The following is a 17,739-nucleotide window of genomic DNA, read 5'->3' as shown; positions in this document are numbered from 1 at the left end:
AAGACCATTATAAACTGATGAACAAAAATAGATACAGAGGCAGAGCAGCATCGGACAGACTGTCAAACTACAGCGGGAAGGCCAGGGAGGGTTGGGGGTGGGGTAAGAGATCAACCGAAGGACTTGTATGCATGCATATAAGCAAAACCAATGAACACAAGACACTGGGGGTAGGGGAGGCCCGGGGAAGGTCAAGGGGGAAAAGAAGGAGACATATGTAATACTCTTTGTAATACTTTAAGCAATAAAACAAAATTTTAAAAAAATGACTACCAAGTTACTGCACCAGGGAGGAAGCTAATGATAGCTGGTCTCCAAAGGTAAAACTTGATTTAACCCTTTTGGCTAGAATTCTGTAAGCCAAAAATATAAATGCTTCCTGGGAGTCTAAGGGATGCTGACCCTTCTTTCCCTTATGATTGTCTGTCCAGGAGACATACTTATTTTTAGTCAATAAAGAAACAAGGGTCTCTTTCTGAAACTTTTACTTGGTAGGCCAAAAATTAAATGTATACTGTTTATCTGAGGCTCAATTTCTGCACAGTTCATGTGGTTCTTTAGCTTTGGTTGAAAAACTTTATATTTCCCAGTGAATGTCATTAAATACAGACTTGACATAGCCACTCACAGGAGCAGCACTTCCCAAAATCACTGTGCTTTAAAAGTACAAGAAAAAAATAAAGAAAAAATTTAGCTACATAGAAATGAATAAAAGTTTATTTTAGAAAAAATAGGTTAAATCTAGAAGAGATTTGAGGTTATATAGTAAACTTATTCAGCTTATAGATAAAGAAATTTAGATCCAAAAAGAGAACGAGATATATTGGTCAGCTATTGCTGCATAACAAACATCTACAGAATCTTAGGAGCTCATCATAAGCATGTGTTTAGCTAATGCATGTCCGGGCATTTGCTGATTTGGGTTTGGCTGATCTACATTTTTGTGACTAGGGAAGTTCTATTTCACCTTTTAGTTCCTTGGGTTTGCTCCAAATGCCTCTTATCTTCCTTCAACCAGTGAGCCAACTAGAGTAGATTGTACTTATGGTGATGGTAGAGCAACAAGGAAGCAAGTAGTTGTATAGAAGACCTTTAAGGCCTATGATTAGAACTAAAACAATGTTATTTCCACCCACATGTCATTGGCCAAAGTAAATGATATCACCAAAGTCAAGGGATAGGGAAATACTCTCTGCCCACAATGAGGCCCTTCCAAAGGTATGAATTGAGGATGAGATGAAGACTGGGGCCAATAAATTAATCATTCATACAGAATTTGTCTAAGGTCAAAAAGCTACATGATGGCTCAATTAGGATACTAAATCCTGATCCCCCCCCCCACCCCACCCCGAGCATCCACAGCTTTCCTCATTAAAGAAGCAAGGGGCTCAGTGAAGCATACAATAGATATATTTAAATATCACTCTGGAAGATTTCACTGGTTTTGCAAAATTCCTTTTTTGTGGCTCATGAGAACTCTTCTCATCTTATTCCCCTTGAACATCTCAAGAATATCTGCTACTTGGTGCTGTTCATTACCACAAGCAGCCCCTCTGGGAGAGTGCTAATGTCCCAGGTACCCCAGAACTGTGAACCCTCCGGTTGCCAAAGTGACATTGTGTTCCTTGCAGCCTTCATTCATAGGCCTCAGCAGAGCTATAGTACAATGCAGCCTGGACCTGCAGATTCAGAATTTCTCATGAAAATGGGTTCCTAAGTTTACCCATCTTTCCAGATATTTCATATATAAGTATATAGGGCCAGGCCAGGGACCTATATTCAAAAGACCATTTTTACTCTTCCCTAGGTGATAAAGCAAATTTCTCTTCCTTCAGCCAAGAATGTTTATGTAAACCAGTTTGTAGATATAGGTTCACCAGACATATTTGAACCACGTTTGAAGGATGAACTCTCAGATTAGCATAAAAAAATACTGTTGCCCAAAAGGAATTCAGCAAAGGTGTGAGTCAGTCATTTCCATTAGGAAAAAGAAATTAATGATGAATAACTGATTTTAGTGACTTGATTTGTACTTCTCTTATTTCCCCTTAGAAATTATTACTTGACATTTTCAATAGTTTCTAAAATGCAATTTATAGGAAACTTCTCAGTTTCATGGGGCATAGCTAAGTTGAATTGGAGCATGGAAAACCCATTTAAATTTGCTGAGAATGCATTTAGAACTTGAATATTTCTGCTAAATGCTTGTGCATATCCCCAAAGGTCATTTTTCTCTGCTGAGATAAACTCTCAACATGGCCCTAAAGATGTAGATGTAATTTCAGCTTTCTTTTTCAGTTGAGAGATCTGCACCTTGCTTCCCTTTGGCTAGAAAAACAAAATGGAAAGATCATATTAACAAATGCTTTCCTCCTTAGATACCACTTTGTCATGAAGGATCTGGCTTGGCCCTTCTTGGATATCTTAAACCGCAAGACTCTTCTGAGATTTCATCTGTCCCAATACTGCATTCTTATGCTGAACTCTCCTGAAAATTACTATCTTCTCTTTATATTCACCAACCAAAGAGATAAAAACAAAAAATTTGTTATTTTCAAACTATAAAACTATATTCTGTTAAGCATGGTTTTACAAACTATATATGCCTCCCAGATATTCTGATTCACCCTTGTAGAAAAGCATTGCTCTCCCCCAATCATTTTTATAAGCATTGTCCTAGACCCTACCAGTGAAGCAATTATTGTGTATGCCTACCCATATCTAGTTGGGCCTTACTATTTTAGTGGACAGATATGACTTGTAGATGTCAAAATCTCATTTCTTTTCCATGGGATATTCTCTGGCCACTGAAGCCCTATCTGCCCATGGACAAGACAGGCCAAGAAATTAATACCCTCCCTGCCCCCAACAGTCTTCAACCAATGTGAGATAGCAGCACCCAGCTCCCTTGCCCTTCTAGTAGGAGTATTCTGAGCCATTGATTCTGTACTGGTTCCCAGACTTCTTGGTATGATTGAGCTCTAGTTGCTCACTGTGGAAAGTGGATTGGAAATGCACCCGTTGTTTGCTCCTTCCCTTCCCTGACACCCTTCATCACTCATCTGACAGAACTTCCTATATTACCTCACAAATTATTGACACAAAAATTTGTGTCTCAGAGTCTGCTTCTGGTGAAATTAAACCAATTAGAAACAATCAAGACATACATCACATCCTGATAACAGCATCAAGTAGTATACTCTGAACACTGGGAATACAAAAATATGTAGGATACAGTCCCTATTCTTATGTTCTTCCGAATCGAGTAGGGGAAGATGGGTTGAAGCATGGGAGCGCATTGTCTTTTGATATATATTAATAGAGGTGCTGCATAGGGTCTCTGGCCAGTTCCATCACTTTCCAGGGCTGTAACTTAAGTTTCATCATCTGAAAAATGGGGAAAATAATAGTAATTACTCCCATTGTGAGGATTAAATGAAACAATATATAAAAAATGCTTATACAGTACCTGGCAAATAGTAATGGTTTAATACTGAGTTCCCAATTCATGTATACTGAGGTAACCTGGGACACTGCAGTAAATTCACAAGGGTGCAGCAGGATATTTTATCTATCTATCTATCTATCTATCTATTTCCAACTTTATTAAGGAATAATTGTCAAAATTGTATATATTCAAAGTGTACAACATGATGACTTGATATACAGATGCATTGTAGAATGATTACCAAGGTCAAGATAATTAAGAAATCCATCACTTTGTTGACTCTTTTGTGTATGTTTGTGTGTGGGGGGTGAGAATGCTTACTATCCATTTTCTGCAAATTTCAAGTACACAATACCACTTTATTAACTATAGTCACCATGTTGTATTCATCTTCTAACTGAAAGTTTATAACCTTTGACTAACACATCTCCATTTCCCCTCCCCCTCAGCCCCTAGTAACCACCATTCTACTCTCTGCTTCTAAGAAATCAGCCTTTTAAAAAATATTCTATATATAAGTGATACCATACAGTTTGTCTTTGTCTGATTTATTTCATTTAGCATAATCACCCCAGGTTCATCCATGTCACAAATAGCAGAATTTCCTTTTGTTTTATGGCTGAATAATATTTCATTGTGCATGTATACCACGTTTTCTTTATCCATTCATCCATCAAAGGACATTTAGATTGCTTTTGTAGCTTGACTATTATGAATAATGCTGCAATGAACATTAGAGTGCAGATGTCTCTTTGAGATTGATTTCTTTTTCTTTAGATATATAATCAGGAGTGGGATCCGTAGGATATTTTTAATTTTTGAGGGAGAAACAGGGCTATGCAACATATTTTGGACACTATGCAAACTACTAGTTTGATGTAGTTCATAGTTTCAGCATTAGATATGGTGATATTACTTTTGATTACATGATATCTTTGTGAAGCTGGGTATTCAGCAGCTGCTGTGGTAAAAAAGCAAATACCAAGTGAAAAATCAATGTAGAACAGGAAATGAGGGTGGTGGTTTAAGAAATTGATTCCAAGGTTTGAGAAATTGTACAATGCCCAGCAGGTGCACACATCCCATTGGGAAGTAATTGTGGTTAATTAATGAAATTTAAAAATATATGCTTTTATTTATATGCATTATTTTATTCAAATGGCTACTAAGTTTTTAGGATACAAATATTTAATAAGTTGTTTGGACTTAACCACTTACTAAGTGGAATTGTTGGGTGTTTCATTTGGCCTAGGGATCCAATGAAAGAATTACAGAGACAGAGTATTGTGAACTTAGGAAGTTTTGGAGCCTCTGATTCATTATATTGTAGCTATTAAATAGCTAATTGAAAGTTTAAATTAATTAAAAATATTTGGCATGTATCAGTCTACTACTTAAAAATCTGTGTTTTCACATGTCTACCAAAAAACCACTAAATTTCCCAGACCATTATTGCAGACCTTCCATGATCCACCAACCTCCAACCTACCTTTTAGATTTAATCTTCTATCATCATCATCTAGCTAACCAAAATAGTCACCATTCCCGGAGTTACCACTTCCCCTCTTTTCCAACTTCATAGCGTAAAATGCACTCTCTTTTGTTTATGGTATCCTGCCAATTCTTCATGAATCTTCAAAATCCAAAGTAATTCTGTCTCTTCCATTAAAGAAACGTGTCTTTCTCTTCAGTCAGAGAAAGATTTTTCTGTCTGATTTCACATGCTTTGGAAACGGGTAGGCATATTATACAACTCTCAGGAGCATTTATCTCATATTTCTTCTTATTTTATTTTTTCCCCCTACTACATGCAAAGTTCCCACATGATAAAGATAATTTCTTATATATGTTTCTATGTACTGCAATGTTACTACCTTGAGTGGATCAGTGAAATGGATTGGTGAATGAAAGAATTTTCAGTAATATATAGTCATAAATAGTCAATTATATAGTCAATAATTTATAGTCATAAATTACCCAGGAGTTCCATTCAATTAACAGTCCTTTTACCATTCCATGCCTTTTTAGAATTCTAACATCTCTTGTCATCATATCATGAATTACAACAAAATGTCTCCCACTCAAAATTTACTTCTCCCAGTAAAATTTATACCAGCTTCCTTATCAAATAAATTTGTCCAAATATATAAGCATATTGATTATGACATATAACTTTATTTTATATGTTATATATGGTATTATATAGTCACATAAGGCAGTGTGCTTATAGAAAAAAATCAAGTCTTTCATCAAAAGATGGAAATTCGCTAACTTTATACAAATACTAGGGACCCAGTGCACGAATTCGTACACCTTGAAAGGAACTGTGGGCCGCGAGGCTGTGGTGGGCACAGGTGCAGGTCTCAGCCCATCCTCCGCGCCCCTGTCTGGCCCCTCCTGCCACGACCCCCAGTCCCCTCTCTGCCAGCAGTCCCGCTCTCGACTCCACTACTCCCATGCACTGATGGCGCTGGCCCCGCTAGCACCCACTAACAGCATGGAGCGATTGGGGCCAGCGCCAGCAGTGGGTGCAAGCAGGGCTGGTGCTGTCAGCAGGTGTGAGCAGTGGCTGCTGCCCCAATCATCCCTCAGGAGCAGGGGGAGATGGAGAAGCCCTCAGGGGCCATCAGGGCTGGCAACTGCCACTCACACCCGCTGATGGCGCCGAGCAATCAGGACTGGCACCAGGTGCCGGCAGTGGGTGTGAGCGGTGGCTCTGGCGCCGGCTGCAGGTGCAAGTAGGGCCGATGCCGGAAGTGAGTGCGAGCAGTGGCCCTGACACCAGCAGCAAGTGCAAGTGGGACTGTCGCTGGCAGTGGTTGTGAGAGGCAGCTGCTGCCCTGATCGTCCCTCAGGAGCAGGGGGAGGTGGAGAAGCCGTGAGGGGCGATCGGGGCTGGCAGCCACCACTCACACCTGCTGACGGTGCTGAGTGATCAGGGCTGGTGCTGGGCACCGGCAGCAGGTACAAGCGGTGGCTCCAGTGCCGGCAGCAGGTGCAAGCGGGGCTGGTACTGGCAGCAGGTGAAAGAGCCAAGTGGGGAAGTGGTGCACGAGAGTAAAGAATGTTCAGTAACCACCAGAGGCTGGCCCTGATGACAGTGACTGGTGGCCCCATCTTGGTCTGGCGTCACCTGCTCCACCATCCCACTGTGGCCAACGCCTGCCATGTTCTGTGCACACCCCTTGGTGGTCAGTGCACGTTATAGCAACTGGTTGTTTGGTTGTTCCACTGTTCAGTCTATTTGCATATTAGGGTTTTATATACATAGATGGTACAAGAGACTATAATGGAGCTGACTGTGAATATCAAGCACAAAATTTGACTATGATCTTGGGAAAGGGAACCACTATTTATTGAGCATCATTTAATTCTCACAACTACCTTGTGAGTTAGAGATTATTCCTATTTTATAAATGATAAGATAGAAATACATAGAGGCTGTGAATCTTGCCCTAGATTGCATGTCTCATATATGGGGGAAACAGTATTGACAGTTGCACTGTTTTGATCAATTTACCAATGTTTTTACACTGCTCAGACCCATGCTCTTTGCTCCTTGCCATGTTAGGATGCATACATGGACACCCAGCAATGAAAACTAGGAAGAAATCATATTCCTATACCATTGGGCAAAAATGACCCTAGTGTTCCCACCATGCTGAGTCTTTGGCTGGGGACTGCTGAAGAAGAGTATGGCCTCAGCTCGAAAGTTAAGGTAGATCTTGAAGGCACTTAACAACTGCAGGTTTTCAACTAAACATACTTCTTGTAGCTGAACAACACATTTTTCCTAGAAGGCAGATCTGAAAAGTGCATCTCCACGTTGCCATGGTTCCTCTGATGAAATATCTCCTAAAAGAGTGCCATTGATGAAAGATGGAAGAAGAGAATAGGTAAGCTCACAGGAGACTGGTTTCTGACCCCCAAGCAACATTAGTTTACTGTGACAGTCTCAACCTCTCTGGGTCTCAGCTTTCTCAGCTAAGAAGGTATGTGTGGTCGTGGGGGTGTGGGTTTAATGAAATCTGAGAACTATTTGAATCTAGATAGCAAGAATTCTTATTTAGAAATCCCATCGACCTACAGTGGTATTAAGAGCATGGGCTCTGGGCCAGATTGCCTGAGTTTGCAATCTGAGTTTGCTTCAGTACTAATTGTGTAATCTTGTGAGAATTATAAAATCTCTCTGGACCACGGTTTCCTTATCTTTAAAATGAGATGGCTACTAGTACTTACCTAATAGGGTTAAAAATGGAAAGAGAAGCCTTTTGGCTCTCTGAGCAGCACCATGGCAGTGGGCAAGAACAAGCGCCTTACGAAAGGCGGCAAAAAGGGAGCCAAGAAGAAAGTGTTTGATCCATTTTCTAAGAAAGATTGGTATGATGTGAAAGCACCAGCTCTGTTCAATATAAGAAATATTGGAAAAACACTGGTTACGAGAACTCAAGGAACCAAAATTCATCTGATGGTCTCAAGGGTAGTGTTTTTGAAGTGAGCCTAGCTGATCTGCAGAATGATGAAGTTGCATTTAGAAAATTCAAGCTAATTACTGAGGATGTTCAGGGCAAAAACTGCCTGACTAATTTCCATGGCATGGACCTTACCCGTGACAAAATGTGCTCTATGGTCAAGAAGAGGCAGACCATGATTGAAGCTCATGTCGATGTCAAGACTACCGATGGTTATTTGCTTCGTCTCTTCTGTGTTGATTTTACTAAAAAGCGCAACAATCAGATTCGGAAGACCTCTTATGCTCAGCATCAGCAAGTTTGCCAAATCCGGAAGAAGATGATGGAAATCATGACCCGAGAGGTGCAGACAAATGACTTGAAAGAAGTGGTCCATAAATTGATTCCAGACAGCATTGGAAAGGACATAGAAAAGGCTTGCCAATCTATTTATCCGCTCCATGTTGTCTTTGTTAGAAAAGTCAAAATGCTGAAGAAGCCCAAGTTTGAATTGGGAAAACTCATGGAGCTTCATGGTGAAGGTAGCAGTTCTGGAAAAGCTACTGGGGATGAGACAGGTGCTAAAGTTGAACGAGCGGGTGGATATGAGCCTCCAGCCCAGAATCTGTTTAAAATTCAGACAGGTAATGGTAACAAATAAAAAAACCTATTTGTGATTTTTTAAAAATGGGAAGAGAAGATAGCATTTAGAATAGTGCCTGCTACATAGTGAATACTCAGCAAATGCTAGTTAAAACTCCTATCCCCTACCTGCACATGTTCCCACGTATTAATACTGAAAGGACCTGGAGCTGAGAGTGAGAATTTAAGGGGCCAGTGGGTCCAGGTTAGGCTCAGCAGCAGTTATATCTAAAGAAAAACATTAGCCCTACTTTTTGTATATCCTCGTTTCTGAGAAAGGGTAAAAAGCATTTTTCTCTAGAGTACAGTTGGCGTTGCTTCTGAATTGCCTCGTGACAGGAGCCTCTCCTCATTCTTTTGATGATCTGATTGTTTTCACCTGAACAGTGTTTTTTAATTGAAGGTTTTTTAAAAATTGTTAATTGAGTTCTGCTCCCCTGACCATTTGAAGTCACTGAATCTCAAACAAAATGCTTCAGAAGTCCATAAACATCATCGTCTGTCACAGCCTGCTCAGAGTTATTAACTTCCCTACTTTTATTTATTTATTTTGGATGTTTGACAACTAGGCTTTCTTTGCTCTAGCCATAATTAGGTGTCATCCTGAAGTGAGCCCCCCAGCTAGGAAGGCATGGGGAGAGTCTAATCTCTTCTCAAATTCAGGGTTTCCACATTTTCAAGCCTTTGGCTAAGGAAAGAGAATGCGTTTCGGAAATTGATTCCAATGGTACAAAACCCAAAGAGCAGTGGATGTTTTTGAATGACTGGAGTGAGGTCTTTGTAATTCCAACAGAAGAATTTAGCTGCTCATTTTGAAAGGTGGCATCCTCACTGTTGGCAAAGGGATACAGAAGTGGAATTAGGACAGGGAATAAGGAGTACATGAGGGAAATGAAATATAATGCATCAAGCCTTGCTCTGATTCTATGAGTTGCCTCTTCGCTATGAGATCAGAAACAGGGGCATGTTCACTGTTTTTAAGAGTCACACTGAAGCCTAGCAGTGTTTTCAGCAAAACAGCACATAATTTGCCTCATGTTTTCATGAGGATGTTTCATCTTGTTTATTAAAAAAGGAAGCACAGTTGAGCTCTTGTCACCACTGGGAACCAGTGAGTTCTCTCTATTCTGCATCTTAAATTACTTTGATATTAAAGAAATGTGACTGTAGACATGAAACAGGAACTGAGCATCCTGTTTACTTCCCTAGAGGCAAAAAACAAATAAAAACCCAGAAAAACAAAAAACACAGGACACCATTGCCAAGGAAGAAATAGAAATCACAGCTGCTGGGTTCCCCATGATTTTTTCCCACTCGTTTTTCAGCCCCCTAATTACTTATCCCTACTTTCTACTTACTTGTGTTTCAACACGTTTTTTTTTCCTCTTTCCTATTTGTCCATTTCACCTCCCAGGAAAACGCCAAGGTATGAGTATCTCTCTACTTCTACCATTTGTTCTCTGAGAAGAGTGTGGGCTAATGGTTAAGCACCCACTTACCAGAACACACTATTAACTGTGTAAATTCAGGCCAGTTGCTTCCTTGCCCTGTACCTAATTTCTTCATCTGTAAAAGAGATGAAATAGTTCTATATCATAGAGTGGTTGTAAGGACCCCATGAGGGAAAACATATAAAACATCTAAACCAACATTGGCTCTTTCTATTATTATATCATTTGCCTTCACCCCTTCCCCTGGATTCTGTACTACTTATCTAGCAATTTAAAGAAAAGAAAGAAAAATTGGCTAAGAGAAACAGAATGGTGAATGCTAATAGTAGCTTTCTGATGCGTGGGGGAACATTTAGCTGTTGTTGAGGTATAAGAAGGCCCTCTCTAGAATTTTTGTGTAAGGCTCTAGAACAGGGGTGGGCAAACTTTTTGACTCGAGGGCCACAATGGGTTCTTAAACTGGACCGGAGGGCCGGAACAAAAGCATGGATGGAGTGTTTGTGTGAACTAATATAAATTCAAAGTAAACATCATTACATAAAAGGGTACGGTCTTTTTTTTTTTTTTAGTTTTATTCATTTCAAATGGGCCGGATCCGGCCTGCGGGCGGTAATTTGCCCATGGCTGCTCTAGAACCATTATTTGAGCCTATATAATACATACAGAAAACTAAGGATATAAGCATAGCTGTTTCTAATTTTTCTGACACCTGTGATAAAGGGCCCCATTTAGCACACATAGTCTTAAAAATGAACTTGGACTAAAAATTGACCTCAGATGTTTTAGCTTCTGTAGGACAGAAGCAGAACTTAAAATATACTAGTATGGCCATGGAGAGAAATAAGAATGGATGAGAGAGAGGGTAGTAAAAAAATAAAGCAAATCAGTTCATTTCCCTTCTGCATCTAAGAGACATTTTGCTCCACTGACAGTCCAATGACCAGTGTGAAATTGGTTCCATCCCAACTCATTTGGGCTCCATGGTACTTTAACTTGGGCCTCCGATTAACATGGAGAAGAGGAAATACATATTTGAATGGCTAGAATGATGGTACCACCGTTCTGGAAAGCTCCACTTTATACCAGCCAGTCAAGGCCTCAAAGATACACGTGTATCTTGGTTGGCATTATTAATTCTGTTAATAATAAATTAAGCTTTTAATAGTGGAGGATTTAAAACATACAAAATAGATGCATAACATGAACCCCTACATACCCTTCACCTCTCTTCAACAGTTATCAACTTAGGACCAAGCTTGGTTCATTTGTCCCTATCTACTTCTCTATCATATCATTTCATCCATAAGTACTTCAATACGTTTCTCTGACACAGAGGTTGGCAAACTCTGGTCTAGAAATCAACCTCCTGTTTTATAAACAAAGTTTATTGCAATGCAGCCATGCCCAATTGTTTACCTATTGTCTATTGGCTGCTTCCCACAGAAACCCTATGGTCCACAAGGCCTGAAATATTTACTATTTGCCTTATAAGAAAAAGTTTGCTGACCCTTGCTCTAAAGGATAAGGACTTTTAAAAATGTAACTACAAATAGCATTATTACACCTCCAAAATTAACAATCATTTACTATATAGTAACTTAAAATTGTTTAGGACTTCATACCTTTTAATATATCTTCTTATTTGTTATCTCACTTGAATCTCAATGTCATTAAGGAAAACCTTAATGTCATTTAAATCCCTATTATAGTAGAAAGAAAAATGTAAGCATAGAAAGTTTTAAAGTGATTTCATCAAAGACAGGCAACTAATAAGCAATTTGAATAAAATTCTGTCTCTACTATATTGTGGCAGGATAAGGAGAAGCTTGAATTCTACAGTATGTGAACAACAAATTCCCTGTATATTTCTCAGTTGTTCCATTTCAAGAGTATTTGACTTGAAGAACCTGGTTTGGGATCTATATTTCAGACATGACTTGGAGTTAATTTAGGGTGAGCCTTGTTCAGGCAGTAAAAATAAGAGTTTTTATATTGAGTGAGAGTTCCCGTGGAACCACTCAGAGTTTGAAGTGCTCTAGTGGCATCTGGAGAAAAATCTACTTACTGGTAAACCAGTTTCTTAGAATCTTCCTTAGAGAAGAACATGGTGTATTATTTTATAGGCTGAAAAAAAAGGTGAAATGTGAGGTGTGGAGATGCACTTCAGTTACACAAGTACCCAGAGTCTGGAAGTGCATCCTAGCTTTTTTTTGTCCCATAAAACTGTCTGGAAACAAAATAAAAGCCAGACTTTCTCATGAGAAACCTGATGGCATTTTTATTGGTCTACCCGAGAGATGATACTCCACCTTTGGGGATAAAAATCCAAGAGAGCATATAAAAGTGAGAAATAGTCACAGAAAATCCAATTGTATTTCAGAAGCTATGAGAAAATTAGTTTCCATTTTCACATGACCTGAAAGTCTGCACAATCAAAGGTCGTTTCTGAAGTAGCGTCCAGATTGTTTAAAAGGAAAGCTTGTTTATGTTTATAAACTGGCTTTCTTTAAACTGGTTTCCTAGTTAGGCAATTAACTCCTTGAGGATGGTACCATTGCTTGTTAATTTTTGTATTTCCAGAGCCTAAAACTGGGTCTGGCTGACAGTGGCGCTTAATATACGTAAGTGGTGTTAAATGGTCATTACATAATGTTAACATCATTACTTACGGTGTGAGCACAGTCATATCTCTAGTAATTAAAAAAGAAGCTTTCCCCTCAAATAACAACATTACAGTGGAGAATCCTGGCAGACACCACCTTAACCAAGTGATGGAAGTAACATCACTACTGATAAACCATGTGGATATCATGCAGCCTGCATTTGGCTAAATAATAGCTCCCAATGATATCCACGTCCTGATCCCTGGGACCTGTGACTATGTTATATGGCAAATCTTATGTGGCAAAAGGGACGTCACAGATGCAGTTGAGATTGGGCCCAGTGTACTCCAAGAGTCCATATTGAGAGGGAGGCAGAGAGATATTTGACTTTGGAAGAAGAGAGCACAATGTGATGACAATAGCAGAGATTAGAGTGATGCGGTCACTAGCCACGAAATGGTGGGAGCTTCCAGGAGCTGGAAGAAGCAAGGAACAATTTTCCCTGGAGCCTCCAGAAGGAACAAGGCCTGCCAGCACCTTGGTGTTAGCCCTGTAAGACTCATTTCAGACTTCTGGCCTTCAGAATTGTAAGAGAATAAATGTCTGTTGTGAGCCACTAAATTTATGGCAATTCATTATAGGAGCAAGTAATACATTCCCCTTGGTATGTGATGAGAAGAGCACCTCACCTCTATGGTTTTTCCTCCCCCAAATTCAGGTATATGGTGGCTGGGCAAGAAAATTCAGCTCATTTATAATATTTTAAAAATACATATATTTTATTTCAGCCTCTATAACTGTTCTAGACTTGGCCACACTTTCCTTTCTCTCACATCCTGTCTGACCACTTAAGGTTCAACTCTGGCTTATAACACTTTTCTATTATTTCTTTTTTGATTTATATGTCTTTTGGTGGTTTTCTCGTCTTCCCCTCTCCATCATTCTACTTGCCAGATGTTATCTATTGCTGCATAACAAATTACCATAAAATAGTAGATTAAGACAAAAAAAACATTTATTAACTCACAGTCTCTGTGGGTCAGCGGTTTGGGTATGGATTGACTGGTGGTTCTGTCTCTTGAGGTTATACTCAAGATGTTGACTGGCGCTTTGGGCATGTGAAAGCTTGACTGAGGCTGGAGGATCCATTTCCAAAATGACATACTAGCTGTGGACAGAAGGAGGCCTCAGTTTCTCACCATGTGGACCTGTCCTAGAGTCACGTGAGTGTTTGACTTTCCTCAAAGCAAGTGATCTAAGCGAGAACGCATGGGGGAGGTTGCAATGTCCGTTGTCATCTAATCTTGAAAGTTACACATTGTCACTGCAGTCTCATTGTATTTGTTAGGAGCCAGTCAGTCAGTGCAGCTCACATCCAAGGGCAGGGAAATTTATGTCCACCTCTTGAAGGAAAGAATATCAAGAGCTCATGGATATATTTAAAAACCACCATACCAGGTGTTTTCTTCATCTTTGGTCTGACAGAGTTTGTCTTTCACTCTAGGCTATTTCTGGGCATCTATGTTTACTCCTGCAGCTTGGCGACGCTCAAAATGAAACGTGACTCTCTCAGTAGACACCCCCATCTCTTTCCTAAGTTCCCAAGCCCATGAAAAGTCACAGAGTGTTAAGAAAAGAGAAGGGAATTTGAAATGATCCCAGCATTATACTAGTAGGATCTGGATAGAGTCATCAATCTCCTTTGTTCCTGCTGCAGCACTAAAACTTAACATCTGTGATTCTTCTCAAGGAAGAGATGCTGCAATGTTTTCAGCAGCTTCTCCATGGTGCTGTCACAAATATAATACTGAAATCATGCTCAGTACCCACTGATTCTCACCATATGACCTTCTCCTCAAAGGCTAACATCACGTGATCCTTGGTTAGCCTTTCCTTATACATTTAAACATTTAGCCTTCTGGTTCTCAGGCACTCCTCTTAATTATTTACCTCTCTGCCTTCAGATTTCAGCTCTCATTTCCATTGACTTCTTTGCCTTGTTCATTTAGTGAACTCAATATGCCTAACACCGGATTCGTCATTTCCCTCCAGAGTGGCTTGCCTCTTGCCCTTGCTCTTGATTCTGTGCGTCATGAGCCTTAAAAAAGAATTCACCATCTTGGGTTTCTCCATCGTTTATATTCCCTACACTTGTAATGGGATTCTTGTACCGGTATCATGGCAAAAACAGCTTACGTGCCACGCTGTCTGGGACAATTCCCAGCCATTATCAGGGATATCAAAAAACCCCAAGTGGCTCTTCATTCCGTTTCATGTTGGTCCAGTTGCTGGTTCCATTCTGAACTTGAGATTCCAGTCTCTTATCTGTTCCCAGTTCCTGCCCTGGTTTCTTAACCTTTTCTGCCAGATCTCCCTAATGTGTACACCAGCACTTCTCAAACTTTAATGCGAATGTAAATTCCTGGGGATATTGTTAAAATGCAGATTATGATTTAGGAGGTGTAGGGTGGGGTCTGAGATTCTTTATTTCTAACAAGCTCTCAGGTGATGACCAAGCTGCTGACTCAAGGACCATACTTTGGGTAGAAAGGGGTCATAGCAGCAATCTTCTGGATGTGCTTCCTTACTCACTCTCTTCCTCTGCAGAAGGAAAAGCACAGGCACTATCATGTTGTCATGATCTCTGGATCGCACACTGTCTACATCACTGGTCCCCACTGTACAAGAGTGAGGGAATCCCCTGGGGACCTCCTGAAAAATACTGATTCTTGGGTGCCATCCCTGAGGATTCTGATTCGGTAGGTCTGGGATAGGGCCTCCGGGTCTGTATTTTAAAGAAGCACCCCAGGCAATCTTAATGATTTTTTAAAAGTCAGTGTCATACAGGCTAAAAAGTTCAACTCAAACCTTGATGTAAAGTCTTCCCCAGCTGACTCAATCTCATTTGTTACTCCCCTTCAAACCCTTGTTCAAGGCAGACTGTCTCTCAAACAGACGCAGAGCATCCCCTTCTCTTTACTCTGGTTCCACTTACAAATTCTACCCACTCTATAATAATTTGTGATGTCTACATACACTCATTGTCGCTCTACCAAGTACACTAACTACTGGAAGCCACAGTGCTGTGCACATAGCTGGTGGGAAGAGACTTTATCTCCACTGTCTTTGGTCCTGTCGAGTCTGCCTATCCTCCCAAATTCTACTAAGTCATTGCCTCCTCATATTCAAGTCCCACAGAAAATCCACTTTTCTGGAAGAATGGAAAATGTGACTTGCTTGACGGAAATAGAACGAGAAGTGACACCCCTGCCCTGACACATAAGAAAGGATGCTGAGTCACACTCCAATTCTATTCGGAAAATGGAATCCCTGAGGACAGGGACTTTGTATTATATTTGTTCTATGTTATTTTCATAAGTCAAAGGCATCTCATGATCACTATTAAATAAAAAGCTAAGTAAATGTCTAAATATTTTTTGTGATCTGCTGGAAGGTGACACATAATAGTGGGGAGGGAAAGAGCCATTACAGCCAATTAGTTGAAATGACATAAAAATTCTCTAATTAGTTTTTTGAAACATCCTTGCTCCCAGAAAATATTAGGTGTTGAACCTCAATATATCTTCACTCCTAAAATACCATTAGAACAAGTCTCTAGGGCTGTGGAACACATAAAGCTAACACCAGCCCTGGCAAATTAATATCTATCAGTATCAGTTTAACTTACATGGGAAGAAACACGAATGGCCTAGTTGGATTTAAGAAGTGAGATTGACTCAACATAGAGAGGTATCCAAAGAAATAACAGAAAGAACATCCAGAAGTCGTCTTTGTGAAGCAAAAATATGCCCTCTGGACCAAACTTCTTAACACAAAAACAAGATCCATCACAATCTCACCCAAACCTGCCTCTAGCTGCATTTCACACTGCTCTTTCCCCACCCCCTCTGTTCCAATCTGGACGGCCTTTCTGGACTTATAGCTGTTCCCTGCTCAATGCCATGCTCTTTCCTTTATGCCTGTGCCCTAGGAACATTCTATTTTCTCTGTTCAAAAGGTTTCACCAAACACATAACCTTTAAGATCAAATGTCACCTTCTCTGGAGAAAAGGTAGTTGCTTCGTCCTAGAGAGGGGATGGGGTCTAAGTCGTGACTTTTTTTTAAGAAGCCTCATTTATTTCTATTTAAATAATACTCAAGGAGCTTTCAGAAGGTTAAAAGGCTCAAAGATATCAGGTTTAATATAATATCATAGCCAGGTGCTTGCTGTTGCTGCCGCTGTTTCAAAATTCACAGGATGACCCTGGGCAGTTCAATGCCTCGCTAATTCTTCTAGTTCGAGTGGAACTCCTTTGAGTTTTGGCATGATTCATATAAGGCTATCCCTCCAGTAATGACGACAAAAAAACAATGCCAGAAGCAATCATAGTCATTGAGAGGAAGAAAGGTAAATGATCAGAGAAGAAAGCCACCACAGCCATTTTGAGAAACAAAATTGTTAATCCAGTATAGAACAAACAGAATCGTTTGCAGAATCTATGTGAGAACCCTTTTTGTGTTATTTTTTGAGACCGAGTCCTCTGACTATGAGCTGAGTAGTTGGGATCATGATGGATCTTACAATAAAATGTATCTTCGGGTTATTTTTCTCAAGCTTTTGCAGTACCTGAAAACTGGTAGATGTTTGATAAATGTGTTTCCAGTAAATGTGGGAGTTGCTGATTCACCTGTGTGAGTAGGCCCTTTTGCCTATTGATCCAAAGTCAATTGATCTTCTGACTTTATTGGGCTTTCCTAAAGTAAAATCACAATAAAATTAAAATTTCTCTCAGTCACAACAATAATAGTTATAGCAATACCAGCTAATACTAATTGAGCACTTACTATGTGCCAAATATTATGAAGTCTTAACATGAATAATTTTGTTTAACTTCACAAGTTATTCCCATTTTACAGATAAAGAGCTTGAAGCTTAAGACACCAAATAACTTGCCAAGATAATAAATGAGGAAGCCAGGATTTAATCACAGAGTCCATATACTGCATTAATATATACTGTTATCAACTAATCAACACCACTAGGCTCATGGTTATTGACTCATTACTGGTGATGCTGATCTCCCCTGAGAAGCTCTCCCCCCCCCCCCCCCGGGGGAACAAAAAAATCCCTTCTTTTTTACTG

General features: G+C 39.9%; 1 pseudogene; it reads left to right on the top strand.

The window, feature by feature from the left end:
• The first annotated feature begins 7,720 nt into the window (after positions 1-7,720).
• Positions 7,721-8,037, top strand: LOC102257130 (annotated as a pseudogene).
• Positions 8,038-17,739: the final 9,702 nt, after the last annotated feature.

This window comes from Myotis brandtii, unplaced genomic scaffold (genome assembly GCF_000412655.1).
Source record: "Myotis brandtii unplaced genomic scaffold, ASM41265v1 scaffold490, whole genome shotgun sequence".
NCBI classification, from domain to species: domain Eukaryota; kingdom Metazoa; phylum Chordata; class Mammalia; order Chiroptera; family Vespertilionidae; genus Myotis; species Myotis brandtii.
Note: the sequence above shows the minus strand (reverse complement) of the source record. Positions and strands in the feature narration are given on the sequence as shown.